The sequence below is a fragment of the Arachis hypogaea genome, chromosome 17 (genome assembly GCF_003086295.3).
Source record: "Arachis hypogaea cultivar Tifrunner chromosome 17, arahy.Tifrunner.gnm2.J5K5, whole genome shotgun sequence".
Taxonomy (NCBI): domain Eukaryota; kingdom Viridiplantae; phylum Streptophyta; class Magnoliopsida; order Fabales; family Fabaceae; genus Arachis; species Arachis hypogaea.
Genome location: NC_092052.1, coordinates 53,285,069 through 53,300,284, shown reverse-complemented (window position 1 = coordinate 53,300,284; position 15,216 = coordinate 53,285,069). Strand labels below are relative to the sequence as shown.

Genomic DNA, 15,216 nt, shown 5'->3' with positions numbered 1-15,216 from the left:
CATTCCGAGTATTCTCGAGATATTAATGTGGGTTCTACATCGAATGTTTCTAATTCAATAGCAGCATTTCGACAATATGTAGAAGAAAGTCATCATAATTTGGTCAATTTATTGACTCAACAAATGACTACAATTCTGAATCCTATGATGGCTGATCACGAAATAAAGTTCGATCGTCTTGCAAGGCAAGTCTAGCGAATTGCTTGAATAGTTGATTATGATGAAGGAGAAAGACAGGATGTAAGAGAAAATAATGAGGGATTTAAAAATTTATTTCAAAATGAAAATGATGTTTTTAGAGGCAGAGAAAACCCTCAGTTAATTCCTCGTGGTAAAAATGCCGATGATGTTCTGGCTCGATTACATGCTAATCAAGTCGGTGAACATTATCAGGTTACAAGGATTGTGGAAGATGTTCTTCATATGGTTAAATTCAATATAGGATTCATGAATCGACCTCACTTTGTGTCAGCTTTTCCTCATAATGTTCAAATGGCTGAAGTGCCAAGAGGAGTAAAAAATCCCAAAATAATTACAAAGTTTGCAGGAGAAGTTGGGGAATCGACTACTGAATATGTTGCTCGATATTTGGTTGAGATTGGAACTCTAACCAATGTTGAAAATTTGAAAATGAAGTTTTTTCCTTCTTCATTAACGAAGAATGCATTTACTTGGTTTTTGAATCTTAGACCAAATTTGATAACAACATGGGCTCAGTTAGAAACTGCTTTTCATGCCCAATTCTACCGAGGAGAAATAAATGTGGCAGTTACTGATCTAGTGGCTTTGAAATGTGAAGACGGTAAAACCATTGATGATTATATGATTTGTTTCGAAAATGATAGGAGTAGATGCTCTGTGTCTCTCCCTAGAGGTGAAATGGTAAAAATAGCGGTTATGGGATTAGGATTTTATATGCGTTGAAACTTGCTTAAAGTTTATATACCTGACTTTGCTCATTTAGCTGAGAGAGTTTGGCAGGTTGAGATTCTGAGGAAGGAAAAAGAGAAATATAAGAATGATGAAAGGAGGTTGAAGAGTAAACCCTTTCCTCGAAAAGAGAAAGTCTCTTATGTGGCAATGAAGTCCTCCGATGAGGAGTTCGATTTAGAGGCAGAAGTTGATTTGGCCGAACTTAGGAAAGGCACACCTTACATTTGATCTTTACTTAAGAAAATCCCCAATAGTGAGAAGTCAAATGATTCAAAACAGAAAAGTGGAAAGAGATATAATTTTGATATTTCGAAATCTGATCAGATTTTTTATGTGTTGCTTAAAGATAAACAGTTAATTTTAACTGAAGGCAAAATTTTGCTTTCGGTAAAAGATTTAAAAGGGAAACCTTATTGTAAGTTTCATCAAGCAACTAGTCATTCGACGAATAACTGTGTCCATTTTAGGGACTTGATACAAGAGGCTATCATGGAAGGGAGATTAAAATTCGATGATGGAAAAAATGAGATGAAGGTTGATTCTGATCCCTTTGTTAGTGAGGCCGGTTTTGCTGAGCCATATTTTGGCGTGAATATGGTGGGGATATCTTATGACTTTGATATGGCCCTTGGAAACTTAGAGTCAGATGTCCGATCTGTTTACCCTGGGGCAGGAAATGGGCTGTTGGATTTCTTGGTGCAGCAAAAATTAAAGGATCGGGACGTGTCTCTGTGTCCTTGATGCAGTGCAGTTTTTTATGCTAAGGCTGCAGCAATTTTCAAAAAGGAAAGGATGAAGAAGGAATTGTCTCACAGAGAAGAGCATGCCCGTCAGAAACAACCTGTTCCACGAACAGAGGGACAAAGCTCTAGTGGTCCTCAGAGGAATGTTGTTGCACCCATAAACCCTTCTCAAGCCATGGGTGTACAATGGATTCAAAACTATCAAAAATTTTAGAACAGGGATGCTTACATAAGCGTAATCCACAGTAGGGACATAGAGGTCCTCCTCGAGGTCGATACCCTTATTTCCATGGCCGAGCCAGGCGATACTATAGGGGCAGAGGAAGAAGAGGACATCCATTGTCCAAAGTGTCTTGGGACAACAAAGCCAAGGGGGCAACCCCTTCTGTGCACTCTCGGGTAGTGTTTCCAGTTTATGGAGAAACTCATCCAAAGTGTATTCCTTCTCTAGCAAAGTTAGATAAGGGTAAAGTTGTGGTTGTTGCTTCTGAAGGTGATAAAGACAATGTTGTTGATTTGGATGAGGAGTATTTCGAAGAAGGAGAAGACGAGATAGTCAGTACCATTTCGATTATCCCAACTGAGTATTTGGGAGAATATAAAGGTAATCTAGTAGAGGAATATGATGTTGATGATGCGAAAGCCTTTACGTTCATTCGATATAAAGATGAACCTGGTTACTTTCCAAGGCCTTCCGAAAAGTAAAAATCCCATTTGTGCTTATTGTGTATCACAGCAGTTATGAGTGGGATCAAGATAAATAAAGTCTTGATTGATGGAGGAGCAGTTATTAGCCTTCTACCAAAGAAAATGCTGATAAAGGTAAGGAAACACCCTGATGACTTAATTCATACCAATATTTCTGTTACAGATTATAGTGGTGTTTTGGCCCCTACGAAAGGATTGGTTACTCTTGGAGTGAGAGTTGGATCTTCTAATTGAAACACTGTCTTAGTGATAGTGTCTTCGAAGGCTAGTTATAATGCTTTGTTGGGGCATGATTGGATCCATGGTGTTGGGGTTGTACCATCCACTGTGCATCAAAGTGTCCTTCTGCGGACAGATGATGGAAAACCTAAAGTAGTCAATGCTTATTCGAATTTATACGTCGAGTAGTTACATGTTGATTTCAGGGTGTATAGTCCTAAATTGAAGCCTTTGAATGTTTACGGGTGACGAACGGATTTTTTCTAGTAAAGAATTCACAATAAATTCCCGTTGCAAGTATAGTTTCTAAACCAACTAAAATCCTTTCATACAAAAATTTGGTTGTCACAAGTAACAAACCCTAATAAAATTGATAATCGAAGTATTTAAACCTCGGGTCGTCTCTCAAGGAATTGCAGGGAAGTATGCTTATGATTGGTTATGGAAAAGTATATTTTTGGGGTTTTTAAATGTTGAACAAGGAAATAAAATGGCAAGAAATTAAATTAATAACTAAGAAAGGCTCTTGGCAAGGTATGAGAGCTGGACATCATATCCTAGTTATCCTTATCAATTGTGATGAGAATTGTTCATTGCTCCCACTTAGTTAACCCTTACTAAATAAAAGAATGTCAAGTGGACTAATCAATTTGATTCCTCAAGTCCTAGTCAACTCCTAAGGAAAGACTAGCCTTAGAGCGATCCAAATCAACCAGCAAATTTCAATTATCAGTCAACAAAGGAGTTTGATAACTCAAGCGTCTCCAATTACTCAACCAATGCTAAGAATGTAAAAAGCTAAATTAAAATCATAAATATGAAATACCTTAAATTGCATTAAATAAAGAAATCAAATCTAACATGGAGTTCATAAACCAATTGGAAAAAAAGAGAATCAACAAGAAAAAATAAATAATCTAGAATGCTGGAACAAATAAAAGTAGAAGAGAAACTAAATTAAAGGAACATTGAACCTGGAATTGAGAAGAAATAAACCTAAAACTAAGAGAAATCCTAAAACCTAAATTGTGAATAATTGATGAATGAATGAATGATTTCCCCATTCTGCAGCCTCTATTATGTGTTTTTGGGCTTGAAATTGGGCCAAAACAGAGCCCAAAAATCGCCCCCAGCACTTTCTGCAACTTTCTGCACGTGGCGCATGTCACGTATATGCGTAGGTCACGCGTGCACATCTTTTGGTGAATTTCCTTGTCATGCGTACGCATCAGTCATGCGTACGCGTCGCTGCCAGCTTCTCAAAACTTCAGTTTTCACGTTCCTTCCACTTTTGCATGTTTGCTTTCCATCCTCTAAGCCATTCCTGCCCTATAAAGCCTGAAAACACTCAACACATAGATCACGGCTGGTGCATAGAATTGTGATCACACTTTTCACAACTTTAGTACAACTAACAAGCAAGTGCACTGGGTCGTCCAAGTAATAAAACCTTACGCAAGTAAGGGTCGATCCCACGAAGATTGTCGGCTTGAAGCAAGCTATGGTCATCCTGTAAATTTTAGTCCGACGGATTCAAATGGTTATGAGATTTTGATAATTAAAAGATAAATAAAACATAAATTAAAATAAAGATACTTATGTAATTCATTGGTGGGAATTTCAGATAAGCGTTTGGAGATACTTTGTTGCTTCTAAACCTCTGCTTTCCTATAGTCTTCATCCAATCATGCGTGCTCCCTTCCATGGGAAGCTGTATGATCCTCTCAGTGAAAATGGTCCAAGTACGGTTTCTGCACGGCTAATCAACTGTCAGATTTCTCGAATTGGATGAAAAATACCAGGTACAGCTACCGCACGACTAATCATCTGTCGGTTCTCACTTGTGTCGGAATAGGTGTAACAACCCTAGTTTTTAAAAATCAAATAAAATAGTTATTTGTGATTTATTTTATTTGTTGATAATTTTATTTTAAGAAAATTATTTTACTAAAGGTAATTAAATGGAGTTTCATGATAATTGAAGTTTAAATTAATTAGAATTTTTATATAATCTTTATTAGATATATGGTATAATTGAAATAATAATTTTGATAATTGAAAAATAAGAAAGAATTGTATAATTTAATTTAAATAAATTCTATTTTGAATGAATTATGTTATTAATTTGAACTTCTAGAAATTATTTTATTAGAAATGATTAGATTGATATTTATAAATACTTTAAGTTTAAGTCAATTAATGTTTATGTACAATTTTTATTATAATTAATTATTTTATAAATTGAAATTAAAGTTTCGGAGATAGAAAAATAATAGAGATTTATATGATTTAATCTAGAAAATTGATATTTGAATTTAAATTGTACTTTACAAAATATAATTAAGTTGTTCATTTTATAATTTAAATTAGAAATAATTGATTGAACTTGGTAATATGTTGATAAATAATGTTCTTAAATATTTTTAATAGAGTATATTTGATTTTAAAATTACTCTACCCTTCAATTTTATCAAAATATCTATTCATAGCTATCCATTATTCTTTTATAAAATCCTAATTTCTAACCCTAATTCCCAAATCAAACTCAGAAACCCTAAATTCCTAAATTGAGAAACCCTAACCCTCACTCCCTCACCACACTTAGCCGCACCCCCACCCCCCTTTCCTTTCCTAAACGTAAACATCACACACACAATTGAGAAAGGAGGTGGACCATGTCACTATTCATCTTTATCTCCTATTTTGCCTCTGCCTCTGAATTCTGCAAGTTGCCAGAGCCTTCTGCCACCGTGAACCAACATTCGAGCTGCCCAGGAAACCACCATTAGAACCACTGCTATTTTGGTAAGCTTCACCATGTTTTTGATTCTTCGTTGTCGCCCAATTTGTCTCTATTGTGAAGCCTGCCGTTGAGACTGTTTGTATTAAATAAAGTTGTCACTTTAAGTTACTCTACACCGCCGCAGCTGCCACCGAGGTCGTTGGTGCTTATCAATAGTACTATTCTGGTTCTGAATCAATTAGTTCATGCCACTGCTGCTGCTGAGAAGTGATCAAAAAAGCCGCTAATGTTAGTTCGGTTCAAAGTTCTTGCCACTGCGAATTAAAAATAAAAGAAGGCTTTGTTGCGTTTGAATATCGAATTTCCTCTAATCGAGGTAGGGGATTTATTTCAAAATTAACAGTTTTAACTTATGAATGCCAATGAGGTTTAGTGAGTAATTGCAAATAATTCATAATTATGACTAATTGATAGGAATAAGCTTGATTGATTTGAGGTTGTAAAATTTGGATTAAGTTTAGTATTGAGATGATTTTCTAGTATTTCAATTAATTTATTGATTTTAGAGTGTGGCTGTGAATATCATTGGGTGTTCTTGTTGTGAGTGATTGATTAATTGATAAGATTAATTCTGGTTGAGGCTGCGATTGGTATTGGTTTTCTGATTTTGATGTAATTATTGAAAATTCCAATTTTATGTGATTATTCTAAATTGGTTGAGTTGTGGCTATATTATGATTATTGAGAATAAGTGTTTGCTGTTGATTTTAGTTATCTAATGTATTGGAATGGCTGTGAAATTGACTTGTGACTGGCTGAAATTCGTTTTGGTGGTTATTGAAGGATTAGAACTTAAAGGATTAAACTGTCTTGAGAACCTGATTTTCTGAAATAATATAGTAACTTTAAGGGTATATAACTAATTATGTAAAGGCTGGACTAATTTTTTGTGTCATGATTTATTGATTCTGGTTGTCGCTGTGAACTGTGACTACTTTTGTGGTTGTTATGATAATGATCAGTGGTTTGATTATTTTACTTAATCCTGATTAGTTGGGCTAGCTATGATTACGTTATGTTTGTGCTTTGATTATAGCAAAATGTGAATTGAGGATCGCTTGGTGAACGTTTGCTGGAGATTCTGATTTTGCTTGTAGGCAATACATTGGATGTTGATTTGATTTTTGATAAGCTAGGTTTGAACTCGTGAATTATAAAGAGAACGTAAATCAATTGTTAAATTAATTCCTTAAAATCTGAATTGTAACTAATGCAGTTATTTTAAAAAAAAGTATAAAGATAATTTGTAATGATTGAAAACTATATGAAGCTGAATTCTTGGGTGAACATAATAGTTGATTATAGGAGAACCAAGATTTTGTGAATAATACATATTTTTGTGTGTTTTGGTGTCAATGTTGCTAAAATTCTGGTTAAGTTGGGTGATAATGTGTTTGAATATTTGGGAATGAGGAACTATTAGTCTTTTGGTTAACATAATTTATGAATTGATGAGTTTGAAGTTGGATTGATGGATTATGTGGGAATTGCGAGTTGTGGATTTTCTGATTGATTGAGAACCTTTAATTTGATACTTGTTGAGAAAAGGTAGAGAAATTGTTGAGAAAGAGGGAACCCGTAAGGGTGGTTAAATCTGAGTTTTAGGGGAGGTGCTGCCGAAATTTTATAAAAACTGAGGCCTTGTCTGAAATGTTATTTTAAAAGATTTGGATTTGGGAGTTTATATTATTTGATTTTGATTTGCTAAGAAAAGAAATGAATTATGTTTTTCAGTTTTATTCATTGAGAAAAAAATATTATGTTTAAGCTGGATTTATACGAAAAGGACTCCATTTTGAGTTGATTTATTAAGAATAGAAATAATTATGTTTCGAGTTTGATTTAATATGAAAGGAGTTATGTTTTGGGTTTGAAATAAAGGATTATCTTTTTAGAAGTTTGGTGAAATAATAATATTTGATTTTGAATAGTAAAGAGAGATTATTTTTGAATCTTTGTGAAGTTAATAAACTTGAGAAAGAGTTTTATTTGATTACTTCTAATGAAAGATTATGTTTTGAAAAGTGTTTAATGAATTTAAAAATAAATGATTTTCTTTAGTCCTTGATAGAGAACTAGAATGAAAGATAGTTTTAAAGTTGGCTTGACTCAAGATTGCCATAGCAGAGATTATGAACTGAATTGATGATTGAGATTTTTATGAACGAATGGTAAAGAGAAATGGCTTGAGCCAAGATATTACAAAAGTGAAAGATGTAAAGTTTGTATAGTATGATTGAATAGAGAAAGAAAGTGGTACTGCATAAGAATGTGAAAGTAATGATGAATAATGAGAATGATAATGAATGATGATAATGAGAATGATTATGTAATGATCTGCTGCGTGAAGGCAGCCAGATAGATGGTGGTACGACCACTAAGAGCGCTTCCCTGGGATACTTAGCTATAATGCTATTCTGTAAGTCAGAGGACTCTTATAGAGGTATCGAGAAAATACATAACTAGCATATGCTCCTATAAGTCAAAGGACTCTTACAATTAGTGTATGTGAGTGTGCTCCTGTAAGTCAAAGGACTCTTACAGTGAGTGTGTTGGGCAGACTAGCTCCGCCCTGCAAGTCAAAGGACTCTTGCAGTGGGTTGTTAGTGCCGCCGTGCAAGTCAAAGGACTCTTGCGATGGGTGTTGCCAACAAGAAAGCCTTACCTGGTCAAAGGACTCCGGGTAACGTCGGGAGCGGATATATAACCGAGAAATGAGCTCATTACCTGCACTAGGACTAGACATGCATCATCCTTGTGTGTGCATTTGTATTTGATTGGGTTTGCTCGTTGTACTTCCCTGTGATTGTGCTATTTGCCTTACTGTGACTTGTTTGTGTGTTGAATTGAATTTTTGTTAGTGCTATTAGTTGGTGAATGTATGATGGTGAGTAAGAATTGACGTTGTGATTGAAAATTAATTGTGTGGTTGAGAAATGCTTAATGTGACCAGTTTTATATTTTGGAATTTGTTTTGGGCTTAGAGATTTTCTTTGGAAGAGGTAAATAATTAGTTAAAGTAAAACCAAGAATAGTATTTTCATGAGGGTTTGATAAAAATATAGTTTCCCTGAGTATGTTAATTATTTGCATGTTAATTATTACTTTTACGGCATTTCCATTCCCTACTGAGAACGTGTGGTTTGTTCTCACCCCAAAATCTTCCACCCTTTCAGTGATATAGGTTCGAAGACTCAGTTTGAAGCTGCGGGCGATTGTTAGACCTTATTTATGAGTTAAGTTTTTGAATTGAGTTGCTTTCATAGAATTCCCTCGCCTTTGTTGCTTAAGATTTTATTTTATAAAGAGGGATAGGAGTTGTATCTGAGTTACACTTGAATTTGTTTGTATAATATTTACTAATAATTATATGATTATTATTATTTGGTGATGCTTGATATATGATTTGATAAATAAAAACAAAATTTTCTGGCATTTTCTACTAAAACTGAAACACGATATCGAACTAAAGGCTTAATATTAAATAGTTAATAAGGAAAACAGGTTAGTAACGCCTTACTTTTGGTACGATCATGACGTATTGGAAGTTGGATCGTTACAAATGGAGTCAGAGCAGTTTGTTCCTGTTAGAGCCTTGGGAATGGACTGACTATGCTGCATACTCTGATTGTCTGTCATGCTTTGTGACTTGTTCTGAAAACAAGAGTTTGTGTTTTATTTGCATGACTGTCTGATGATTAATGCTGTTAGTTTACCATTGCATTCCTCATGGTATTAGGTCTGGCCAACTTAATACTAATGATTTATGTATATGGCAACACTAATGGGTTATCATAGACGAAATAGAAGAATAGGTAATGCGATTTACGGGGTTTGGGAGCGTTAGAAGTTATAAAGTTAGCTTTGTTTTGACGTGTAATCTTTATTCGTGCCATGCAAACTCGTGCATCTTTTTCTTCGTTGCTTTCATTGGAATTCTCTTGTTTGAATTTCCTCCTTAGAATGTGATTTGATTGTTTCCAACCATACTTTGTCATTCTTGTATACCTTTGCTTGCCTATGAATCTGACTCTTTGAATATTCATCCTTGATAATGCCTATGTTTCTGTTCATATATTCTATTTTCTTTGATTTCAGTTTGAACTTATTTTATTCTAGAAATTTTCGAGGGCGAAAATTTTTCTAAGGTGGGTAGAATGTAACAACCCTAGTTTTTGAAAATCAAATAAAATAGTTATTTGAGATTTATTTCATTTGTTGATAATTTTATTTTAAGAAAATTATTTTAGTAAAGGTAATTAAATGGAGTTTCATGATAATTGGAGTTTAAATTAATTAGAATTTTTATATAATATTTATTAGTTATTTTTGGTATAATTGAAATTATAATTTTGATAATTGAAAAATAAGAAAGAATTGTATAATTTAATTTAAATAAATTCTATTTTGAATGAATTATGTTATTAATTTGAACTCCTAGAAATTATTTTATTAGAAATTAGATTGATATTTATAAATACTTTAAGTTTAAGTCAATTAATGTTTATCTATAATTTTTATTATAATTAATTATTTTATGAATTGAAATTAAAGTTTCGGAGATAGAAAAATAATAGAGATTTATATGATTTAATCTAGAAAATTGATATTTGAACTTAAATTGTACTTTACAAAATATAATTAACTTGTTCATTTTATAATTTAAATTAGAAATAATTGATTGAACTTGGTAATATGTTGATAAATAATGTTCTTAAATATTTTTAATAGAGTATATTTGATTTTAAAATTACTCTACCCTTCAATTTTATCAAAATATCTATTCATAGCTATCCATTATTCTTTTATAAAATCCTAATTTCTAACCCTAATTCCCAAATCAAACTCAGAAACCCTAAATTCCTAAATTGAGAAACCCTAACCCTCACTCCCTCACCACACTCAACCGCACCCCACCCCCTTTCCTTTCCTAAACGTAAACATCACACACACAATTGAGAAAGAAACAGAGAGAGGGAAGAGATGCTGCTCCGCTGTCGTCGTGACGTGACCACCGAACTGCCGCACTCTGTGCTGTCCAGCTCGCCGCCACCGCCGCGTCTCGCCTGCGCCGTCGCCTCCCCTGAGCGGTTGCCGTCATCACGCGAGAAAGGTGGTGGAGCTCCCGAGGGGTCGTTGAGCCGCTACGGTCACCGTCGTCTCGGCTGACCCCACCGCCGTTGGACCCATGCACGCATAGTCGTCCAAGGAGCGCCGCTGACCATCGCTGTTGCCACTAGGGTTTATCACCGTTGCTCTGCCTTGCTATTGCCATCAGAGCCGCCGCTAAGGAAGGGAGCCCGAACGCCGTCGCTGGGAAGGAGGCTTGGCCGTCGCCGAACAGAACGCGATGGTACTGAGAGGCATCACCGCTGATGATGCCAAAGCTCGACAAGGGCTATAGCACTGTCGCCGAACCACCGCGCCGCCGTAGCTGTCACCGGGAAGGTTGTTGGAGCTTGCTGATGATACTGTTCTGATTCTGAAGCAATTTATCCATGTCACTATTCATCTTTATCTCCTGTTTTGCCTCTGCCTCTGAATTCTGCAAGTTGCCGGCGCCTTCTGCCACCAGGAACCAACATTCGAGCTGCCCAGGAAACCACCATTAGAACCACTACTATTTTGGTAAGCTTCACCCTGTTTTTGATTCTTCCTTGTCACCCAATTTGTCTCTATTGTGAAGCCTGTCATTGAGACTATTTGTATTAAATAAAGTTGTCACTTTAAGTTACTCTACACCGCCGCAGCTGCCACTGAAGTCGTTGGTGCTTATCAATAGTACTATTCTGGTTCTGAATTGATTAGTTCATGCCACTGCTGCTGCTGAGAAGTGATCAAAAATGCCGCTGCTGTTAGTTCGGTTCAAAGTTGTTGCCACTGCGAATTAAAAATAAAAGAAGGTTTTGTTGCGTTTGAATATCGAATTTTGGCTAATCGAGGTAGGGGATTTATTTCAAAACTAACAGTTTTAACTTATGAATGCCAATGAGGTTTAGTGAGTAATTGCAAATAATTCATAATTATGACTAATTGATAGGAATAAGCTTGATTGATTTGAGGTTGTGAAATTTGGATTAAGTTTAGTATTGAGATGATTTTCTAGTATTTCAATTAATTTATTGATTTTAGAGTGTGGCTGTGAATATCATTGGGTGTTCTTGTTGTGAGTGATTGATTAATTGATAAGATAAATTCTGGTTGAGGCTGTGATTAGTATTGGTTTTTTGATTTTGATGTAATTATTGAAAATTCTAATTTTATGTGATTATTCTAAATTGGTTGAGTTGTGGCTATATTATGATTATTGAGAATAAGTGCTTGCTGTTGATTTTAGTTATCTAATGTATTGGAATGGCTGTGAAATTGACTTGTGACTGGCTGAAATTCGTTTTGGTGGTTATTGAAGGATTAGAACTTAAAGGAATAAACTGTCTTGAGAACCTGATTTTCTGAAATAATATAGTAACTTTAAGGGTATATAACTAATTATGTAAAGGCTGGACTAATTTTCTGTGTCATGATTTATTGATTCTGGTTGTGGCTGTGAATTGTGACTACTTTTGTGGTTGTTATGATAATGATCAGTGGTTTGATTATTTTACTTAATCCTGATTAGTTGGGCTAGCTATGAGTATGTTATGTTTGTGCTTTGATTATAGCAAAATGTTAATTGAGGATCGCTTGGTGAACGTTTGCTGGAGATTCTGATTTTGCTTGTAGGCAATACATTGGATGTTGAATTGATTTTTGATAAGCTAGGTTTGAACTCGTGAATTATAAAGAGAACGTAAATCAATTGTTAAATTAATTCCTTAAAATCTGAATTGTAACTAATGCAGTTATTTTAAAAAAAAAAGTATAAAGATAATTTGAAATGATTGGAAACTATATGAAGCTGAATTCTTGGGTGAACATAATAGTTGATTATAGGAGAATCAAGATTTTGTGAATAATACATATTTTTGTGTGTTTTGGTGTCAATGTTGCTAAAATTCTGGTTAAGTTGGGTGATAATGTGTTTGAATATTTGGGAATGAGGAACTATTAGTCTTTTGGTTAACATAATTTATGAATTGATGAGTTTGAAGTTGGATTGATGGATTATGTGGGAATTGCGAGTTGTGGATTTTCTGATTGATTGAGAACCTTTAATTTGATACTTGTTGAGAAAAGGTAGAGAAATTGTTGAGAACCCGTAAGGGTGGTTAAATCTGAGTTTTAGGGGAGGTGCTGCCGAAATTTTATAAAAACTGAGGCCTTGTCTGAAATGTTATTTTAAAAGATTTGGATTTGGGAGTTTATATTATTTGATTTTGATTTGCTAAGAAAAGAAATGAATTATGTTTTTCAGTTTTATTCATTGAGAAAAAATATTATGTTTAAGCTGGATTTATACGAAAAGGACTCCATTTTGAGTTGATTTATTAAGAATAGAAATAATTATGTTTCGAGTTTGATTTAATATGAAAGGAGTTATGTTTTGGGTTTGAAATAAAGGATTATCTTTTTAGAAGTTTGGTGAAATAATAATATTTGATTTTGAATAGTAAAGAGAGATTACTTTTGAATCTTTGTGAAGTTAGTAAACTTGAGAAAGAGTTTTATTTGATTACCTCTAATGAAAGATTATGTTTTGAAAAGTGTTTAATGAATTTAAAAATAAATGATTTTCTTTAGTCTTTGATAGAGAACTAGAATGAAAGATAGTTTTAAAGTTGGCTTGACTCAAGATTGCCATAGCAAAGATTATGAACTGAATTGATGATTGAGATTTTTATGAACGAATGGTAAAGAGAAATGGCTTGAGTCAAGATATTACAAAAGTGAAAGATGTAAAGTTTGTATAGTATGATTGAATAGAGAAAGAAAGTGGTACTGCATAAGAAAGTGAAAGTAATGATGAATAATGAGAATGATAATGAATGATGATAATGAGAATGATTATGTAATGATCTGCTGCGTGAAGGCAGCCAGATAGATGGTGGTACGACCACTAAGAGCGCTTCCCTGGGATACTTAGCTATAATGCTATTCTGTAAGTCAGAGGACTCTTACAGAGGTATCGAGAAAATACATAACTAGCATATGCTCCTATAAGTCAAAGGACTCTTACAGTGAGTGTGTTGGGCAGACTAGCTCCGCCTTTCAAGTCAAAAGACTCTTGCAGTGGTTTGCCCCGCAAGTCAAAGGACTCTTGCGATGGGTGTTGCCAATGGGGAAGCCTTACCTGGTCAAAGGACTCTGGGTAACATCGGGAGCGGGTATGTAACCGATAAATGAGCTCATTACCTGCACTAGGACTAGACATGCATCATCCTTGTGTGTGCATTTGTATTTAATTGGGTTTGCTCGTTGTACTTCCCTGTGATTGTGCTGTTTGCCTTGCTGTGACTTGTTTGTGTGTTGAATTGAATCTTTGTTAGTGCTATTAGTTGGTGAATGTATGATGGTGAGTAAGAATTGACGTTGTGATTGAAAATTAATTGTGTGGTTGAGAAATGCTTAATGTGACCATTTTTATATTTTGGAATTTGTTTTGGGCTTAGAGATTTTCTTTGGAAGAGGTAAATAATTAGTTAAAGTAAAACCAAGAATAGTATTTTCATGAGAGTTTGATAAAAATATAGTTTCCCTAAGTAGGTTAATTATTTGCATGTTAATCATTACTTTTACGGCATTTCCATTCCCTACCGAGAACGTGTGGTTTGTTCTCACCCCAAAATCTTCCACCCTTTCAGTGATACAGGTTCGAAGACTCAGTTTGAAGCTGCGGGCGATTGTTAGACCTTATTTATGAGTTAAGTTTTTGAATTGAGTTGCTTTCATAGAATTCGCTCGCATTTGTTGCTTAAGATTTTATTTTATAAAGAGGGATAGGAATTGTATCTGAGTTACACTTGAATTTGTTTGTATAATATTTACTAATAATTATATGATTATTATTATTTGGTGATGCTTGATATATAATTTGATAAATAAAAACAAAATTTTCTGGCATTTTCTACTAAAACTGAAACACGATATCGAACTAAAGGCTTAATATTAAATAGTTAATAAGGAAAACAGGTTAGTAACGCCTTACTTTTGGTACGATCATGACGTATTGGAAGTTGGGTCGTTACAATAGGATCTCTCTATCCTTGCACACTATCACTGCGCCCAACATTCGCGAGTTTAAAGCTCGTCATAGTCATCCCTTCCCAGATCCTACTCGGAATACCACAGATAAGGTTTACACTTTCCGGATCTCAGGAACGCTGCCAATTGGTTCTAGCCTATACCACAAAGGTTCTAACCTCACGAACTCGGTCCGTGGATTAGAAACCCAAGAGATTATACTCCGGCTGTCGTCCAATGACTACGTTGAACATCATGTAGACCGCTTGTGGTTGTCAGTCACGCGGATCTTGGCTAAGCGAGTAACGAAGATAGTAGGTGATTGTCATGGGTCACCCCTTCATTCTGACTTAACTGAATTAAGTACGAGAGTATATCTTGGAGAAGAAGTAAGCATGAATTGAAAGAGAAACAATAGTACTTGCATTAATTCATGAAGAACAGCAGAGCTCCGCACCTTAATCTATGAGGTGTAGAAACTCCACCGTAGAAAATACATAAGAGAAAAAGGTCTAGGCATGGCCGAATGGCCAGCCTCTCCAAATGTAACATAAAAGTCTAAAGATCAGATTGATCCCGATCAAAAGATAGATACGAATACAATAGTAAAACGTGCTATTTATACTAAACTAGTTACTAATTATTACAGAAAATAAGTAACTTAGTGTAGATAGTGCAGAAATCCACTTC

General features: G+C 34.7%; 1 long non-coding RNA gene across 2 annotated transcripts; it reads left to right on the top strand.

Moving 5' to 3' along the window:
• The first annotated feature begins 5,261 nt into the window (after positions 1 to 5,261).
• Positions 5,262 to 14,369, top strand: LOC112767091 (uncharacterized). 2 transcript variants are annotated; one of them, XR_003184710.2, is made up of 3 exons: positions 5,262 to 5,408; positions 5,531 to 5,722; positions 14,148 to 14,369. It is a non-coding gene; the product is annotated as an uncharacterized lncRNA (long non-coding RNA). The 2 variants fall into 2 exon arrangements; XR_011875251.1 differs by lacking the exon at positions 14,148 to 14,369 and adding an exon at positions 8,583 to 8,841 and having other exon boundaries at positions 5,266 to 5,408.
• The last annotated feature ends 847 nt before the right edge of the window (positions 14,370 to 15,216 follow it).